This window comes from Monodon monoceros, unplaced genomic scaffold (assembly GCF_005190385.1).
Source record: "Monodon monoceros isolate NGI ecotype Baffin Bay Population unplaced genomic scaffold, NGI_Narwhal_1 Super_Scaffold_10, whole genome shotgun sequence".
In the NCBI taxonomy this organism is placed as follows: Eukaryota; Metazoa; Chordata; class Mammalia; order Artiodactyla; family Monodontidae; genus Monodon; species Monodon monoceros.
In genome coordinates, this window is record NW_021703766.1 from 49,682,160 (window position 1) to 49,694,457 (window position 12,298).

Consider the following 12,298-nt stretch of genomic DNA (forward strand, 5'->3'; position numbering starts at 1 on the left):
GTAGTCCGGAAAAAATGGGTTCGCTTGTCTGGGAGGCAAGCCTGGGAAAAAAGCCGGTCTCGCTTCCCAGCATGCTGCGCGACTGTCCGTTTCCTACCTCACGGTTCGGACTCCAAATGCATGCTGGGAGCCGTGGGCGAATTGTAGTCCTCCGAGGACTACAATTCCCGATATGCTTGACGGCCAGCGAGGCGAGCGCTGCATCCTGGGAAATGTAGTTCCTCCAGCCTCCCTCCACCTCCCCGCGAAGGCGAGAAGGACAAGCTGGGAATAGCTGTTTTAAATAAGAAACTGCGTTGGGGGAGCTAGAAATGTAACTGTCTTTCCGTGTTCACCCAGTACTTTGTTTAAAATGTGTTGAGTGTTTTCTGTGGGAGACAGACAGTGGTTTAAGAGCATGAATTTGGAAGTCAGAACTGTGTGCAAATCCTGCCATCGCATTTCCTAGCACTTTGGGCCAGCAATTTCACCCCTTAACTCAATTTCTTCATCTGTAAAAGAGGGGTGATCAAGGGGTAACCTCAGTAGGGTTGTTGTAAAGCTTCGGTAAGTTTCCAAAGTACTTAGCACAGTGCTCAACGCATGGTAAGTGCTCAATAAATATTAAAGTCATGAATGTTCACTGTTAACATACATCAGGTAATAGGTGTCTTCTTACTTCCTATCCAGAGGTACACCTGCCTTCTTTCAGTTACCCAAACAGGCCAAGTGCTTTCCCACCTCAGTGCCTTTCCTTTGCGCTGTTCCCTGGAAATCCTTCCCCCATTTATTTGCTGGCTGACCTCTTCCTCTAGCTTAAACAGCACCTCCACAGTACTATATAGAGGACCCAACATACAAAAGTCCCCCTCTCTGACCCCTCAAATTCTCTAGGTCAGCAGTTAGTTTGAGTTTTTTAAGCCTTTTTACGACTGTTAATGATTTATTTGGGGTGTGTGGGTCTGTTGTCTGGATCTCCCCTTAGGTCCCTGTTGAGAGCAGGGACCCTGTCTATTAACTATATCTACATCACCTAGAACACGGTGGCGCATAGTAAGCACTCAGTAAAGGTATTGATACTGAGGGGAGACTTGCCCTAATAAAAACAAACCATATCCTAGAACAATGTAAATTAAAAGTGTAGTATTGGCAGAAGAACCAACACATAGCTATTGAATAATTGCGGGGGCAAAAAGAGGTCAGAGATCATTTCCGTCTCTTGCACTGCTTTATCTCCAACAGGGTTGGGACCAGGATAAGGTAAGCAATGCGCCCAGGGTGAAAAATTTAAACAGGTACTCACTCGGGACTTTCCTGGCGGTCCAGTGGTTAAGACTCCATGCTTCCAATGCAGGGGGTGTGGGTTCGATCCCTGGTCAGGGAACTAAGATCCCATATGCCGCGGGGCGCAGCCAAAATTAAAAAAAAAGTTTAAAAGGCACTCACTCTTAGGTGCTGACCCAGCCCTTGCAGGAGCCTGAAAGTGAGCACCTGGCTTGCCTCCCCTTGGTCCCAGCCCTGATCTCCAGTGCCCAGCTCAGTGCCTGGCACAAGTCTGGTGTTTGTTTGATAAACATCTGCTGAATGAATGAATTAATAGGTATTAAGAAAACAGACACGTGTAATGCTAAGTAAAAGAAGTCTTACGCGAATGAATAGTTACTATGCGATTTGTTTGAATGACCATGAAGACTAAAATTGGTAAAACTAATCTATGATGTAAAAACAGGAACAGTGATTGTCTCTGTGGGCAGGGGGCTAGGAGGTAAGGATTATGTTGGATTTGGCATAGTAATATTCTATACTTTGAAAGAGGTTTTAGTTACATGGGTGTAGATATACATCAAAAATCAACAAATGATACACAAGATTTGTGCATTTCACCTTACATAAAATTTACCTGAACAAAAATAGTCAGTAAATATTGAGCTCTATTTGATGATATGCATATTGGTTTGTTTTTTTGTCTTTTGGGTTTTTTGTTTGTTTGTTTTTGGCTGCGCCGTGCAGCATGCGGGATCTTAGTTCCCCGACCAGGGATCAAACCCGAGCCCCCTGCAGTGGAAGCGCGGATTCTTAACCACTGGACCACCAGGGGAGTACCTGAAATTAACTTTAAAATATATCAGAAAAGTAAGTTAGATTAGTGGATTGATTAAAGGATAGAGAGGTGAAAAGAAAAGAAACAAAATTATAGAATCTAGATGCTGAGTATATGGGCATTCACTGTGTAAAACTTTCCAACTTTTTGTTTGGAAATTGCCATAATAAAATAAAGAAAAAAAGAAAAGAAAACAGACACTGTCCCCACCCCAACGTCATTCATGGTCTAGCAGGGGAAATAGACTTAAATGATATATGCAAATAAATAACAAATTACTGAGCAAATAACAATAAATATTTCTTATCTCACACAGCTTCTATGGATCGGGAATTTGGGAGCAGCTTACCTGGGTGATTCTGGTTTGGTGTCTCTCATGAGGTTGCAGTCAAGATGTCAGCTTGGGGACTTCTCTGGTGGTGCAGTGGTTAAGACTCCACGCTCCCAATGCAGGGGGCCCAGGTTCGACCCCTGGTCAGAGAACTAGATCCCACATGCATGCTGCAACTAAGAGTTCACATGCCACAACTAAGGAGCCCACCTCCCGCAACTAAGACCCTGCGCAACCAAATAAATAATTTTTTTTTTTTAAAAAGATGTCAGCTGGGAATGCAGTCATTTGAAGGCTCAGTCGACTGGCCCTGAAGGATCTCCCTCCCAGGGGCTCACTCATGGCGTTGGCTGATTAACGCTGGCTGTTGGCAGGAGGTCTCAGTTCCTCGCAGGTGGCCCTCTCCACAAGGACACATGAGCTGTTTTCCCCCAGAGTGAATGATCCAAGAAAGGACAAGGCCAGAAGCTGCAATATGTTTTATGACCTGGCCTCAAAGTCACACCCTGTTATTTCCACATTATCTTATTGGTACCCGGAACTGCCCTATCCAAGGTAGGAGGGGATCTGAATACCAGGTGAGAATCAGCAGGGTCCGTCTTGGAGACCTGGCTACCACAATTGCTTAAAGCAGAGGCACCTAGCCTAGCTGAGGAGTTAGGGACAGAGCTAGGCAGAGTGTCCAAGCAGGGAAGAGACCTTGTTTCTGCTGTCAAGAATCTCATGGCCTGGGTGGTTTGGAGTCTGAGTCTGTCTATATCTATGGAATATAGATATAGACAGAAAGGACTAGTCCCAGCACTTCTTCTTTACTACAGAACCTGGAAAGACCCTTTCCTTTGAGGTGTCATTTCAACATGCTTGTCATAGGGAAAAATTGGAAAGAGACAAAATATGCATTGATAGGGGAAAATTCAGCTAGTTCATATGCAGTCACATAACAAAATGTGTGCATTCAGGCAACTATATAGAGAGGTCTGGAAGAAAACACATTTCTCGAAAGGCGAGGGGATGGGGTTGGGTTGTCCAAGGAGACTGCATCTTATCTGGTGTATTTTAAAATTTTGTAAGCACAAGAAATTCATGTATTATTGGTAATAGAATAATGAAAAGAATACATAACACAATTGAAAGTGGGCAAAAGATTTGAACAGCATTTCACAAAAGATGCTATTCAAATGGCTCATGTATATATGAAACGATACTCAACCTCATTAATCAATGGGATAAGACAAATTAAGACCACAGCTGGATACCACTACACAGCCATTAGCATGGCCAAAGTTAAAAAGATGGACAATATCAAGTGTTTGGGAAAACATGGAGCAGCTGAAATTCTTCTACGTGTCTCTGGGGATGTAAATAGGTGCATCCACTTTGGGAAACTGGTTGAAGTACACATGCACACCCTGTGACCAGCAATTTCACTCTCATGTACATACCTAGCAGGAATGAGTACAAATATTTACCAAAAGACATGTTCTAGACTGTTAATAGCAGCGCTGTTCATAATAACCAAAAAGTGGAAACTACCCAGATGCTCACCAACAATAGAATGTAAAAATACATCGTGGATTCTTCACACAGTAGAATACTACACAGCACTGAGAATGAACAATCTCCATTTACACAAAGTAACGTGGATAAATCCAACAAACTATGTTGATCAAAAGAGACCACTTAATTCCGTTTATGTAGATAATTAAAACAGGCAAAACTAAAACTAAAATAAGCATAGAAATCAGGATAGGGGGTCTTCTTGTAGGGGGAAGAGGAGTGACTGGAAGGGGACAGGGTTGGGGGGCTTCTCAGAGATTGGTCACATTCTGTTTTTTTATCTGGGTGCTGGTTACAAGGGCGTGTTCTCTTGGAATATTCATCGAGCTGTACACTTGTGATTTGTGCACTTCTCGGTGTGCATGTTTTATTTTATTTTATTCAATTATTTTTTTAATGGTCTCTCTCTCTCTCTCTTTTTTTGGCCGTGCCACGAAGCATGAGGGAACTTAGTTCCCCCGTCAGGGATCAAACCCGTGCCCCCTGCAGTGGAAGCGCGGAGTCCGAACCCCTGGACCACCAGGGAATTCCCTCCATTTTTAAAGTTTATAAAAATTGGGAGGTTCATCATCCATCCTTCCATCAGACATTTAGCGTGTGCCCACTATGTGTCAAACACTGGCCAGGCGCTGGAATTTTGCACTGAGCCTAGGCATCCCCGCCTCCCATTCCTTCCTCGTGATTGGCTGCTCTTCCGGCCAATGGCGGAAGAGTTCACCTCTCTTTGCCATAACAGCCGCAGCATCAGTTAGCTGCAGCTTCCTCAGTTCGGTTTGTAGGCGGCGCTGTGAGCTCACCGACTCCTTGGTCAAGTTGAGACCTGGTCCCCACCCTCTGATTCTTTCTGACTGAGGAATGGAGAGAGAATATGCCCCAGCACCTCCACCCTCTTTGCAGAACTCTTTTGTGGATTTTTCTGCCTGTGCATCTCCCCGATGCGGATCCAGATCCCCAGGTCCCGCCTCACACCTACTCCAGCTCCACGGTTGGTGTGACCTCCAGTCCCAGCTATTTGGGCCTCTAGGTCCATGCTTGGGAAATCTTGACAGTGGCCTAGGCCGGCAGTCGGCACCTCTCTCTGTCAGCTAATTGTTTACTCGCTTGTCTATTTATCCTGGAGTGGAGGTTAGCCGAGTGCGCGGAGGCGGCTGCCCCCAGAGAAGCCTGCTTCCTGTGGTTGGCTTGCTCAACTAACACCCGCCCTCTTGTGCACTGGAAAGAGATGCAGAGCTGGGAAGGCCCTCCTTGATGGTTCCCTTCGTTCATCCAGGGAAACACTGCCTGAGCCCCTGCCTTGTGCCTGGACCTGTGCTAGGAACATCAACGTTGATAGGGACACCCCCACCCTGTCCTCATGGGGTTCACAGTCCAGTGGGATAGAGAGACCTATCAGTATAGGGGAACAACCCAGGGGTGGTCAGGGTTTGGCTGGAGGACCCGAAGGTGCTGTGAAAGCCTAGAGGGAGACTGGCAGGGCCTCAGGGAGGGCCTCCCGGAAGAGGGGACATCTGAGCTAGTATCTGAAAGAGGGAAAGAAGTTAGTCATTAAACAAGGACTGTGTCTTGGTTACCATGCCTGCAGTGCCAGCCATCATCCCCTTTGTTTAGAATTAGATTCATTCATTTATTCATTAGCAATTATTTATTGTGGGCCATTTTCCAGACTGAGGAACTAGCCAGAATTCCTGCCTTCAAAGGGCTCACACATAAAATGGTGATAACAGGGACTTCCCTGGTGGCGCAGTGGTTAAGAATCCGCCTGTCAATGCAAGGGACACGGGTTTGAGCCCTGGTCCGGGAAGATCCCATGTGCCACGGAGCAACTAAGCCCATGTGCCACAACTACTGAGCCCGCATGCCACAACGAGTGAAGCCTGCGCGCCTAGAGCCCGTGCTCCACAACAAGAGAAGCCACCGCAATGAGAAGCCCGCGCACCGCAATGAAGAGTAGCCCCGGCTCTCCGCAACTAGAGAAAGCCCGCGTGCAGCAACAAAGACCCAACAGCCAAAAAAAAAAAAAAAGAAAGAAAGAAAAATGGTGATACCAATACAGAACTTCAACCCCTGATGGAGTGCTGTGAAGAAGTACTAGGTGTGCAGCTATCTGACCCCAGTTGTCTGGGTTTGAATCTCACATCTGCCACTCACTAGCTGTGTAACCTCTTTGTGCCTTAGTTTAGCAGAATAACAACTCTAACCTACTTGTAAGGTGTTCTGAGGGTTAAGTGAGTTAATATGTTTAAAGTGCTTTAGAATGTTGCCTAGCATAAAGTGCCCATTTTTATAAAAATATGAGGGTTAGGCCAAATCTGCGAGGCCACCCTGAGGAAGTGACTTCGAGTGAGACTTGAATGATAAAACAGGGTTGATGGGCTCCAAAAGAAGGGGAGAGGGGCATCTGGATCCAGAGTGAGCCCAGGCTTCTCTCTTCTCTAGGTGCTGCCAGTTCAAAAATTTCCCAAGATTGGAAGGACCTAGAATACGGCACTGGAGTTATGAACACGTATTAATTTGAAGTAGGGGAATCCGATGTCCCTTCTCCCATTTTTCTGGTGTTCTCAAGTGATAGATCTCAAAATCACTTACAAACCAGGGCTTGCAGTGGCACCTAAAGAAAATCTGGCCCACGCATTGGATTTGTTTAGCCCACAGCGCTAAAAACAAACTTTTAAAAAAGTCATGAATGGGGACTTCTCTGGCTTTCCAGTGGTTAAGACTCCCGCTTCCACTGCAGGGGGCACGGGTTGGATCCCTGCTAGGGGAACTAGGATCCCGCATGCCACGTGGGGCACCCCCCCAGGAAACAAGTCACAAGCATCTAAAAATCAAATTTCATGCATTAAAAGTGTTAAATTAAAAAAAAAAAGGGAGTCAATGGAAACGACCGTCATCAGTAATCAGAAAACCTTTATTTGATGGGATGCTTTAAAACTTGAGCACACTTCAATTTCATTTTATTTTACTTTTTTATAGATTTATTTACGTATTTTTTGGCTGCATTGAGTCTTCGTTGCTATGCGCGGGCTTTCTCTAGTTGCTGAGAGCGGGGGGCTACTCTTTGTTGCAGTGCGAGGGCTTCTCTTGTTACGGAGCACAGGCTCTAGGCGTGCAGGCTTCAGTAGTTGTGGCACACAGGCTCAGCACTTGTGGCGCACGGGCTTAGTTACTCCGCGGCATGTGGGATCTTCTCGGACCAGGGCTCGAACCCGTGTCCCCTGCATTGGCAGGCGGATTCTTAACCACTGAGCCACCAGGGAAGCCCCCCACTTCAATTTTTAAAAAAAGCATTGAGATATGACCTCAAAAACAAAACAAAACTTGAGCGCATGTAATTTTATTTATCAGCGTTTATAGAGTAAGGCATGATTTTCAGCGCTTTACAAATAGAACTCATTTAATTCTCCCTGCAAACCTTACTAAAGAGCTAAGATTATCATTCCATTTTTTAGATGAGGAGACTGAGTAAAGAAATGAAAAATGCAATAAGAAGCATAGCTTTTCTTCATGCATTCCTTGAATATTGACTGGGCTCCCAGAACGCTCATCTTCCAAGACCCGTACTTCCGGAGGGGTCCCAGAGGAACCCCTCTTCAGTTCAGAGGAATTCAGGGGTTACAGCGGTGCCCCTTCCCATCACTACTCTTTCCCCTCTGGGCTCTCGAACTGACATTTGATTTGCAGTCATTTACACAATGCCGACTTGGAGGCCAGGGCTGCATGCGGGACCAGGCCCTCGCGCCTCTTCTGGGATCAGGCGATCACAGAACCCAAAGCAAGTTGTAATAAGGCACTCGTTACCTGCAGATTTTCTTCTCTGCCAGGAAAAAGAGCACGCGCTCCTCAGCCCCGCCCCGTCTTCCGGATCGACGAATTGAGGCTCCTATTGGGCTAAGGCGGGCCACGCCTCTTCGTGTTCCCCAATCAACTCCTCCACTGGGTGCGCTCCCTCCTCCTCAGCCCCGCCCCACCGCCCCAAGTTACGTCGCTCCCTCTCTCTTCCTCCGTTTTCCCCGGGGCTGAGCTCGCGGCAAACCCACCGCCCCTTGCCTCTCATTGGCTGGTCAGGTCCCGCGCGAGCGGGATCGCGCCCTTCGCTCCCGCCCCCAAAGCTGGGCCATGCCTCTCCCCTCCCGCTTTCTCCAAGAGCCAGGGCGAGGAGGGTTTCGGCTGCTACTGGCGCGCGCAAGGGTGCGCGCGCCTCTCGAGGACCACTCCCTCCGCCTCGTGCGAGTAGCCGCGGCGGCTGGCACCCCCTCCCGCGCACGCGCACTTGGCCACCCCATTCCTCTGCCCGGTCGCGGGTCGCCTCGCGCTCTGTCTCGAGCCGCAGCCACAGCACTAGCGGCATTTCTTGGGGGCGCACGCGCACTGCGTCCTGTGCGCCCGTTCCCTGGACGCGGCCGATGCAGTGGCAGTGAGTCCCTCGGGCGCGCACGCGCTCTCGCTTCTCCTCTGCCACGCGCCGGTTATCCCCTCGTTGCGCGCCCTCACGGGCCGTTATCCCCCTGCAACGGTCCCCGCGCCACGCACGCGCAGCAGCGAGGGGGAGCGCGCGCGGGAGCGGCGGCCGCAGGAAGGAGGCGCCACCGCCGCCATTGCGAAGGAGGGAGGGAAGGAGCGAGCAAGGCTGGTCCGCCCTCCCCCTGGTTCCCGCCCCTCCCCCCTTCCCCTCCCCGCCCCCCGCCCCGAGGGAGAGCCGCGGAGCGGCGGGAGGAGGAGGTGGAGGAGGCGGAGGAGGGAGTCCGCGAGGGAGGGTCCGCCCGGCCCCCCGCCGTCGGAGCTGCTGCCGCCGCCTCAGCTGCCGCTGAACGAGGAGCAGCAGAACATGGCGCCGGGGCCGCCGTCGCCGCTGCTGAGATCCCGGAGGCCAGGGCCGCGCTGAGGGCGTCCAGCTGGTGAGTGCGCGAGCTCGCGGGCCCCGGCCGCGAGGCCGGGCGCCGCCCCGCTGCGGGGTCCAAGGGGAGGCGGGGACGGCGGGGCCCGGAGCCCGCGAACAATGGAGGAGCCGGAGGGGGAGGGGAGGGAGCGGCCCCCCAGCCCCCCGGGCCCCGCCGGCCCCGCCGCTTCGTGCTGCGGCCCGGCCCGCCGGGGCCCGTCTGCCCTTTGGACTTGCCCCTGCCCGCCCAGCCCTGCTGTCGCCGCGTCTGCCCCCGCCCTCCAACCCATTGGGATCTCGGTGTCTGCCTCGGCCTCCCCCCCAACTCTGCTCCCAATTCTGCGCCTCCCCCTTCCCTCTTCCGCCCCTCAGTGATGCCCTTCGCCCCTCCTAGACTCTGCAGTGCTCAAAGGATCCACCTCCTCAGTGACCCTTCCGCATCCCTTAATTCTGGACCCTCACTTTGAGATTCGTGATTCTTCTGCCTTCTTCGATTCCGCTCTCACCACCCTGGATCTGCCCCCTTCTTTGACCCAATCTTCTGTTACCCTCCGCTGTTTCACCGCCAGGAGCTGTCCCTCTAGGACCTGCTGTTCCACCTCCTTGGTGATTCATCCAAACCCTGTTCGTCTTGGCACTGCTGCTCCCAGGTCTTCTCCTTGGACTTAATTCCTCGTCCCTCTTGGGCCCTACTGCCTGCTGACAAAACCTGCTCCCCCCGCCATACCCCTAGACTCTCTGACCTTCGTCTGCCTCAGTTCAGTTCCCTGCCCCCTCTCGGACTCCGATGCACCATGCTTGCCTCCTCCCCTGCTCAGACCTTGCTCCCGTCTGCCATTCAGAGCCTTTCCTCTCTTCCAGACCTTTCTGCCTCCCCACTCTGTCCCTCATCCAATCTCAGATCTTGCTGTGCCCTCCAGCCTGCTTGCTTTCCGACTTTGCCTTCCATGAGGCAGCCTCCCCCTTCTCTGACCCTGCAGCTCTCTCGTTTCTGCCTTTCACTTCTCTGACCTTTCTCCCGAACTCAGCCTCTCCGAAGCCTCAAGCCCTGCAGTCCCCAGTTCTACCCCAGTGTTCTCCTTGCTGTTTCCTCTCTTCCCCACCTCCTTATTGGCCCTCTTGAGCGGTTCCATTCATTTGCTCCGGCTTCCTTTGACCTGTCTCCCCTTCAGTACTTCTCTGTGTAAGACCTGCTGTCCAGCCTCTTTCTCCAAGTCCTGTCCTCTTCATTTTGGCCCTTCTTAGATTTGTCCTTTACCTCACTGAACCGTCGATAACTTGTCTCTGATCCCTCACCCCCTTCCCTTCCCATTCTGCACCTCAGACTTGCCCCCAATCCTTTTTGCACCTGCTCTTTCATTTGTTCAGTTCCGCCCCATCCTCTCTATTTAATGCTTTCCTCACAGCTCTGCCCCTTTTGGAGCTGTCCACTTGTCCACCTATTTTTTGGACCCATTTTAACTCTTACTGCTGTCCCTTCTCGGTGTGGTCCTCTTTAACTCTGGTCATCTTGTGACTGCCTCGCACCTGTGTTGCCTCTCAGTTCCAAGTTTTCCACCTGATCTTCTATCCCCCCACCATTTTGATTCAGCTCTCAACCTCCACTCTCTCCTTCCTCGTATTTGTCCTCCTCTTTTTGCCCTACCTCTTAACCCCTTACTGAGTCTCCTTCCCCCTGCTCTGCCCAGTATAGAGATGTTTTCCCAATCATTCCTACCTGTCACTCCCCCCACCCCAGCTTCCTCTTAGAGCTATCTCAGTTCTGGGCTAGAGTCTCCCTCCCTTTTGTGACCCCTCTCCCAGATCTGTTCTTCATTGCCTTGTTTTCTCCTTCATCTTTTCTTTCCCCTTGTATCTTGCTAGGCTTCTTCTCTTCCCATTTAGTTCTTATCAGGTTTGCCTCTCCCAGCTCCCCTGCTTGACCTGCCCATTCCCACTGGGTGCTTCCCTTTTTCAGGCATGCCTTTCTCTGGTCTCCATCCCTCAGCTTTGGAGGGGAAGGGGCTGGGTTGGGCCTCGGCTTCTGCAGGCTCAGGTTTAGACTGCAGATTCTCTCAGCTCTCTGACCCTGAGGGTTTTATCTCGAGGGATCCTGTGAGATCTGAGTAAATAGGTGGGGGCTGGTTGATTGGTTACTGCTCTCGAGTCTGGGAGTGTCCCCCCATCTCCCCCATTTCTGCCAAGGTTAGTGGTGGTGGGGGTAGGTCTCCTTTCCACTGCCCCGCTTTCTTTCCCACTCCCATTTTACTCCCCAGCCCCTTCGGGTCCCTGGGCTTTGCAATTTTGTGTCCTTCGGAAAAGGAGAGTGCAGCTGCTCACAGGTCTGTCTTCTCTTTCTCACTTTCCCTCCCTCCTTCTCTGAGCTATTGAGACAGTTGTACCCTCTCCCCCCTTCACCTCCAAGCCAGCACCCTTTGGGAGAGTTTAGGAGTATGGTCTTTTGTTTTTTTCCAGCTGACAAATCATATTTGTTTTACCTTTGGCTGGGGAAATGCCAGTTCTTGAGTTCTCCCCAGTCCCACCGGGGGTTGTGGTCGCACTTGCTGTTTACTGCTGTGGGTCTGCAGAAGCTGCCAGTCTTGCCTTCCCTAATGGCCTCTGGTTTGCTTTGTGCCCTTTGGGAAGGGTGGTGGAAAGTGGGCTTATTTCTTTTTCACCTCTGCCCCAGGAAGGATTCAGCTTCCTGGTCTTCAAAATGGTGAGGGCCTGGGTTTGGAAAGATCTTTGCAGTTGTTTGTTGAAACAGAGTGCCAAGTGTCACTTAGATTTCTGCCCTCTGGTATTGCAGGCGCTCCCAGCCACAGGAGTTGAATGCTTATAGGTAGATCTATGTTTGGGAAAGGGAGGGGGCTCATTGCTGTACCAGGAGTATGTGGGTGGACCCTGATGCTCCCCCAGCCTTTTTTAAATTTTTTTTTTTTTTTTTTTTCCCGCTTCGTGGTCCTCTCACTGTTGTGGCGTCTCCTGTTGCGGAGCGCATGGCTCACGGGCCCAGCTGCTCTGCGGCATGTGGGATCCTCCAGGACCTGGGCACGAACCCGTGTCCCCTGCATCGGCAGGCGGACTCTCAACCACTGCGCCACCAGGGAAGCCCTTCTCCAGCCTTTTGACTGCCCTGATTTGGTAGAGTGAGAAATGGGTGCCAGGAACTGTCTGATATGATTGGGTTTTTGGTTTATTACCTGCGAAATGTACCTTTGCTGCCTTTTCCTTGAGCTTTAGTGATCTTATGTTGGGGGTGGGGTTTAGTAAATTCATTCAGAGGAAGAGGTGGTTTTTACAGAAAACCAGACAAGCATTTTCCTTCCTTACCTTGGGAGAAGGAAGCTTTTGCATGTTCTAGGTTTATTTATTTTATTTCTTAAGTAAATCAAAAGCCTGATTTTTTTTCCCCCCTGTGGCCTAGGGCAATTGCATATTAAAGCAGCCATCAAGCTGTGAAGGAGCGTTTACA

General features: G+C 50.6%; 1 protein-coding gene across 1 annotated transcript in view; it reads left to right on the forward strand.

Annotated features, from left to right (window-relative positions):
• Positions 1-8,654: 8,654 nt before the first annotated feature.
• The window catches only part of ARHGAP35 (Rho GTPase activating protein 35), a 118,655-nt gene continuing 115,011 nt past the window's right edge, over positions 8,655-12,298 (forward strand). Inside the window, exon 1 of the mRNA XM_029211604.1 lies at positions 8,655-8,863. The gene's annotated coding sequence lies outside the window, so the exon portion shown is untranslated. The remainder of the gene's footprint in view (positions 8,864-12,298) is intronic.